General features: G+C 35.0%; 1 long non-coding RNA gene across 1 annotated transcript; it reads left to right on the forward strand.

The window, feature by feature from the left end:
- Positions 1 to 1,081: 1,081 nt before the first annotated feature.
- On the forward strand, positions 1,082 to 6,311 carry LOC106006360. The gene is made up of 3 exons (XR_001180354.2): positions 1,082 to 1,281; positions 2,872 to 2,964; positions 6,214 to 6,311. It is a non-coding gene; the product is annotated as an uncharacterized LOC106006360 (long non-coding RNA).
- Positions 6,312 to 6,891: the final 580 nt, after the last annotated feature.

Here is a 6,891-nt window from a genome sequence, read left to right on the forward strand (position 1 = left end):
CGCCATGCCACAACAGATCCTTTAATATGCATATTTAGAAGCTAAGCACACTCAATTGAAAGTGCTTCCAGTGGTCTAGTGAGCTGCTAGCTAAATTGGAAAATATCAGTGGATTGTCTGTCCTTTACTTTGAAAACCTTAAATAAATTGGAGAAAGAGAAGCAGAAGTAGGACTCCAGAAAGAGTTGAGCAATATGACAGTGGTGAGTTTTACCTCCTGTCTCAGCAAAGTTTTTCCTGTCATTTTAGTTAGAATTTCTTCTCACATGCTTGACGCTTATTCTGGTAAAAACAACTTTGTTATCCAAGTATCCCCCATATCCTTTATTTATCGTGCCTTTGTTCAGGAATTTCGTTTCCAGGTCTTATTTCTTTTTGTTTAAGTTTTGTTTTAAATTTGTTTCTAAGAATTTATAATATTGACTTTATTGATTTTATGATAGGATGCCTTGAGATGCTTATTAGGTTATAATTATAAAACTATTGTTATCAAAATGAACGATTTTTAAGGATGATATAGGCTCTATTTGCAGAATTTTAAATGCTTATTATTTTTTTCAACTCCTGTTACCAAAAAGAGTTGAGTTTACTTTAAATAATGAACATCACTTAATTCCTAAAAATTACCTTAAATGTCGCCTATTTTTGTTTTGAAAGTTAAAATCATATGAATGAAATAGTTACGTGCAAGTTGTCTCTGATATTCTGAAGAGAGCTGAGGCTTTTGCTAAATTTTTCATCAATGTCATAAGTTCATGGGTGATTATTTTCTCAAACTGATAATAGCTGGAGAAAAAATCTGGAAAGAGAACCTCAGAAATTTTCTGACATTTGAGTTTGATATTTGGTTACAAATCAAGAATAGGGTAAGGAGGGATAAAAATGTCATCAATTTATTACTTTTTGAATATTTAAAAAGATATAAGAATGTTACTGACTGAATATTTTTTAGGATATATGAACATCATAAAAATAAACCCTGGACTTAAGATGGGGGTTAAGAGAAGAGTCATTGGTATATGGAGCAAGCAGTAGTGCCTCTTATATTAATAGAGAATATATCTTCCTTGAAGAAGGAAATGGATCTTCCTCTCCACCAGCCTCCTCTCCTCCATGTTAATTCTTAAAATGAGATTGGAGTCAGTTTGGTTCAGATGAGATGGTGTCTTATGTGGCTCAGACTATGACAACAAAATACCATAGACTGAGTGGTTTAAACAATGGAAATTTATTTCTCACAGTTTCTGAACCTGGGAAACCGAAGTGCCAAGTGCCAGCAAGGTAGGTTTCTTTCCAAAGTCTCCTCTGGTTTGTGGGGAGCCACCATCTCCCTGTGTGCTAACTTGTCCTCTTCTTTGTGGGAACAGAAAAGCAAGTAAGCTCTTTGGTGTTCTTCCTTATAAGGGCACTAATCCCCTTAGAAAGGCCCACTCTGATGATCTCATCTAGCCCTAATCCTAAGGCCCTCTCTTTCAATGCCATGACTCTGGAGTTTAGAGCTTCAATATATGAATTTGTGGGAGACATAAACATTGAATCTATAATAGACAGTGAGATAGTTATAAAAAAACAAAAATTTGTAAGTCTCAAATCTTATAGGAGCCAAGCAGGGCTATGTCCTAAGATGATGCCTGTGATGTTTAGTAAGTTCCTTTCTGTGTGATGAAGAGAGCACTGGCCTTAACATCTGTGCCAACTGAGTTTAAATTCTGTGGTATAATTTCCTAATTGTGTGGCTTTGAATGTTTAGTCTCTCTAAGGCTAAACATTCATGGGCAATAATTTTGACCTATTTGTTGTATAATGAAGTACAATAGAAGCAATGTACATTAATATGCTTAAAATAGTAAATACTCAATAAAATATTTCTAAAATACTTTTTAATGAACCCGACCCTACATGTTATTACACAAAAGAAATACACCATACAATTAAGAGACCATTAAGAAGATAACTGCAATTAACCACAGTTACCAGTCAATATACAAGCAAAGACATATCCTATCTTTTGATATTTCCATTATTCCATTGAATTCTAAAGCTGCTACTACATTAATATATGACCAAAAACCTGGTCCAGGAAAAGAAACATCTGTAAAGATATCATTATACATTTAAGTCACGTGCTAAGTAGATTTACAACTGGTAAGAAGGAACTCATCCAAAGAAAATTGTTTGCAAATATGACCTGTAGGATTATGGCATGATCATCTAAAGAAAACCATTTTTCTTGAGATTTCTACTATTTTATGTTTTTCTTGTTTTTGTTGGTGGTGGTTCATTTAAATTTCTTGACCCTCCTGAGTCAGATTCTTGGTATGTACCTCCCTTCTGGTGCAAATTTTCCTTACTATTCAATGAAGAGTTAGAAAAACATACTAAAATACCATGACACAGAGTTATGTCCTCATTTTTAGCAAACCTATCATCTGAGCAGACATGAATCTGTGTGTTCATGTCTAGACCTTTGTTTGATAAAAAGATAATAGCTCCATCTCATAACATGTTTTGCCATATTTATCTTACACATTAAAGTGAATTCCCAGAAGAAACCTGCATGAGTGGCTATTGATGAATCATTTCCAGTCACTCCATTGACTAGAGTAACCAAGATAAGATTTTGGAAATGAGTACCACCTAGAAGGAAGGTGGGCTGTAAAAATAGTTTTGGTCAAGCTTGAGCAATTTTAGTTATATCTATGAACTTAACAAATACAACTTAAGAAATATTGACTGCCTTCAACTTTAAATGAACTTTCAGCCTCCAAGTGCACAGTGTGATTTCCTGTCTTCCATTTCTTTTCCTCGTGTTTACTGTATTTTTTTCTTTTTTAAAGAACAAAATATACTTTTTCTTCTCTGTGTCTCCAGGTCCTAAAACTGAGAAACACAAGTCAGTCTGTCACATGGACCAGACTAGTTTCTTCAGTAAAACAGGATGCAGACTCTAATAAACAGATATAGGTAAGGATGATAGACTGGTGGGTGGGGATGTTGGATAAACAGAGAAATGGGTATGTCAACTCCTATCTGAATTGTGAATGAAATCATCATATAGCTGAGAATCTATGGAGAAACAAGCTAATTTGCCAACTGACAAAAGAAGTTCCAGGCTTTGGCAAAAGGTATAATGACATATAGGCAGTAGGACCTGTCCCATGATGTTTAACATCATGTCATAATGATATCACAAAACATAAAAAAAGCTTTTCAAAAGATCAGATACATCATTTTACATCGTGGGCTCCCAAAGAAGCTTACTAATTTGAATTAATGTAAGTGCTGTCAGACAGTTACAAAGAGCAACGATAGTCTATTCGGATGGTCCTTAGCTGTGAATTCAATGGGACAGAGAGAAAGAATAAAAATTAATTGTGACAGAGACAGTTCTGGATTTAGCATTTGGGCAGTGGTCTACATTGCACTTGACTCAAATGAATTTAGTATATCAGGTGGTATCAACAGGCTTGTTGCCCAAATTCATGTCAAATGATTCTTTGAAGATCTCAAAAATACAAACAAGGAGTCAAGGTGATTATTTTTTCTCTCCACTGCGGTAATATTACTAACAAGCATATTAAAATCTGGTGTTATTCATTTGTTTCACTTTTTTTTAACCTTCTCTTATTGAGGAGGGTTTTGAAATGAATACATTCCTCATACAAGTGCAAGCATGATGCACCAGCAATTGTAGAGTTGAACTAATGTTTTCCGAACTGATCAACACAAATAACAAATAAAAATTTGAGGGCCACAACACTGCACAATTCCAAAGGAACACTACTTACATTGTATTCTCTATTGTAAATATGAAATATGCTTGTACTCTTTTGAACTAAAAAATAAAAGGAACAACCTACTGGCCTACATTCTCACAATGTATGCAAATAGTCTGTTGTGAAATCATGCTCTGCCAGAGATTTTTAAACATAGATTGATCACATACTTATCTTTAGGATGACTTATCTAAAGCAGGTTCCACTCAAGGTCATAATGTCGTTATGGGGGGAATGGAGTGAATGAAAATTATTCATGGAAGGGAAAACAAAAGATATTTTATAAACCATCTTATTAGCTAGCACTCTTAAATATTTAAATATTTAATCACTCTTATCCCAGGGTAGGGAAGTCTTTTTTTGTTGTTTTTTTTAATTCTATTTCTTACATAACTGGCCACTACACTTTCAATTAAATGTAATGTTCTAATACTCTTTTCTTTCTTTTCTCTTTTCTTCTTTCTCGTTATGAGTCATAGCAACCTGAGTCCTGTGACAAGACTGTCACCTCTGAGCTAAGCTGAGTAAGAGGAGACTTTCAGAATATGGATATGAAGGCATAATGGGCCCTCAGCATGCTTTCACCAATGCCAGTACAAAGATTCCTTGGCAGGAGAAAGTCAAGGAGGGGAAGAAAAAAAAAAAAAGAAACTACAGGTGTTTCACCTTTCAGATTTTTGTCATAGGGGACTCAGAAGCAGATCTAATGAAACCACCATATTCCCCATGGCCCTGGAGTGAGCCAGTAAAGTTGGGCTCAATATTTCTTGTTATCATTCCAATAATACTATCTTGGGAAGAGGATATTTCCAAGAAAGTATGTTCAATTCTGGAAATGCTAATGGGTTGGCAACTTTCCCCCAAGTCTTTCTAGCTGCAGGGAATGAATGAGGGCAGAGTGCAGCCAGTTACTGGGAGTACTTGCATTTCCTAACTCCTCCAAATTGCTTACCTACTAATCCCCAGTGCTTTGCTTTCCTGTGAAACGGGTCCCATTCCTGGGAATTTGAAATTGCTTTAATGGATAAAGTGGTGCCGGGGACATGCTATTACCTGTGTTTGTGCATAAAACCCACATATATGCTTGCCCCAAATCAAACATTTGTTTTCCAACCAGAAAAGAGGAAGTAGATTCAGATTCAAGTTTCTTTAGGGACAAGATCATGCTGAGAGGCAAATGAATGGCCACTGTGGGGAATTTATTTCTCCTGCTGAAAAAGCAAAGGCTAATAATAATTGAGGTTGATTTGCAAAATGCACAGCTTTACAATAATCATATGATACCTAGTAATTTTGAAATTGAGGTAAAAAAAAGGAAGCACTTCAGAAGCCGGAATTATGAAAATCAAGAAGTTGCTTAAAATATTTGAGAGTGTGCTTAGAGAATCAAATGCCATATGCTTTATTTGCTTCTGAAGAGAAATCGTGTTTTCTGTTGGAACAAATTGCACACAGGTGTTTGATACAGAGTTTATAAGCTATCAAGAGGAGCCAGAATGTTTGGGGTTGGGGTAGGAGGTGTTAATTTGGGAAAGGTGGTATGAAGGATGGATGGAGAGAACAGAACAAGTAGGGGGAAAAAAGAAGTAAGTTTCTTAGCCATATTTGCAAACTGGGTGGAACTGTTAGAACTGGAATTTACCACCTGAGGGCAAACCCACATTAATTTATGTAGTCAAATTAGAATTCTGCTTTTTACTACTTTGCTTATGAGTTGCTGGTGTAAGAGAAATAAGAAAAATAATAAAATTAACATATATAGTTGCCTGTTCCATATCTATTTCTTCCTATCATGTGGGAACTATAATAGAGCTAGGTTAAATTTCCTTTTCAATTACAGGTCTCAGTAGAATTAAGGATCACCCATTTCACTGATGAGAAAACTGAGACCAGTTCTAGTTGACTACAGAATGTGCAGACTGTGTATGTATCACAGATTGAGCCTCATACTGACAGACCCACAAACATAAGATCATTGGTGCCTGATCCATAAGTATCAATGTAAAAATCCCTCTGGGAAAATAAAAAATATTGTTTTGGAAATGGAATCTATAATGAAATATCACCAGTGCAAATTGACACAGGCTCATAAAGTAGAGTAGAAAGTTTGACATTTCAGAGTCATGTCCAGGATATCAAAAAAACAAAAACAAAAACTTTGATTAGAGAGAATGAGGCCCACTCCACTTATTTTAAGACACTACATTGACTTTTCTTACTAATAAGTAAATTGTCATGGTTTGGTCCTGGAGACACTAAAACATTGGAAGTTATAAATTTAGCGGAATTCAATAATATACCTTACTTAAGTAGGTTGTTTAAAATCATCAGAGTGACATAAGGGAAAATTGCTTAATCTGGGCAATTTGGCAATATTGTACAGTAACAAAATAAGCACTTAAATATGCAAAAATGTCTTTTCTCCCCCTTGTAACAGATCGCCTATTTGAGAATAATTAACATAAGGTCATAATGGATTACTACTTTGTTCATCATATTTTTTATTAAGGATTAGTTCTGAAGGAACTGGAGGTAAGGTGGGGAATTGGGAAGATTTTTCTTTTTTTAAAAATAATTTTCGGGACACCTGTGTGTCTCAGTCGGTTAAGCCGCTGTCGTCGGCTCATGTCATGATCCCAGGGTCCTGGAATTGAGTCCCACATAGGGCTCCTTGCTCAGTGGGGAGCCTGCTTCTCTCCCTGCCTCTGCCTGCTTGTGCTCTCTGTCTCTCTGTCTCTCTCTCTCTCTGACAGATAAATAAATAAATAAAATCTTAAAAAAATAATTCTCTCAGATAACCAATAATAGCTAGAAACTTTTTCATAAGAATTGGATTGCTAATTTTCATTATAATTTTTACTAATGAAAGTCTTAAATATGTACTTTTGAGATACTTAATAACTCCTTTCAATTTTAATGTGTTCCTTGTGTGTTTTAATATTACTGAGTAGAATTATAACTTCTCTTTTGTTGACTGATTATTTCTGTTTTAGGAAAATAATTTAGTGATCTTCAAAGCCAAAGAATTTGACAATCTAGCTCAAGTTCATAAGATCTTTATTTGCTACTTAAAACTAAGTTCCAAACCTAAGGTATACCATTATAGATGTACTTC

The sequence above is a fragment of the Mustela putorius genome, unplaced genomic scaffold (assembly GCF_011764305.1).
Source record: "Mustela putorius furo isolate JIRA1106 unplaced genomic scaffold, ASM1176430v1.1 tig00003867_pilon_pilon_pilon, whole genome shotgun sequence".
NCBI lineage: Eukaryota > Metazoa > Chordata > Mammalia > Carnivora > Mustelidae > Mustela > Mustela putorius.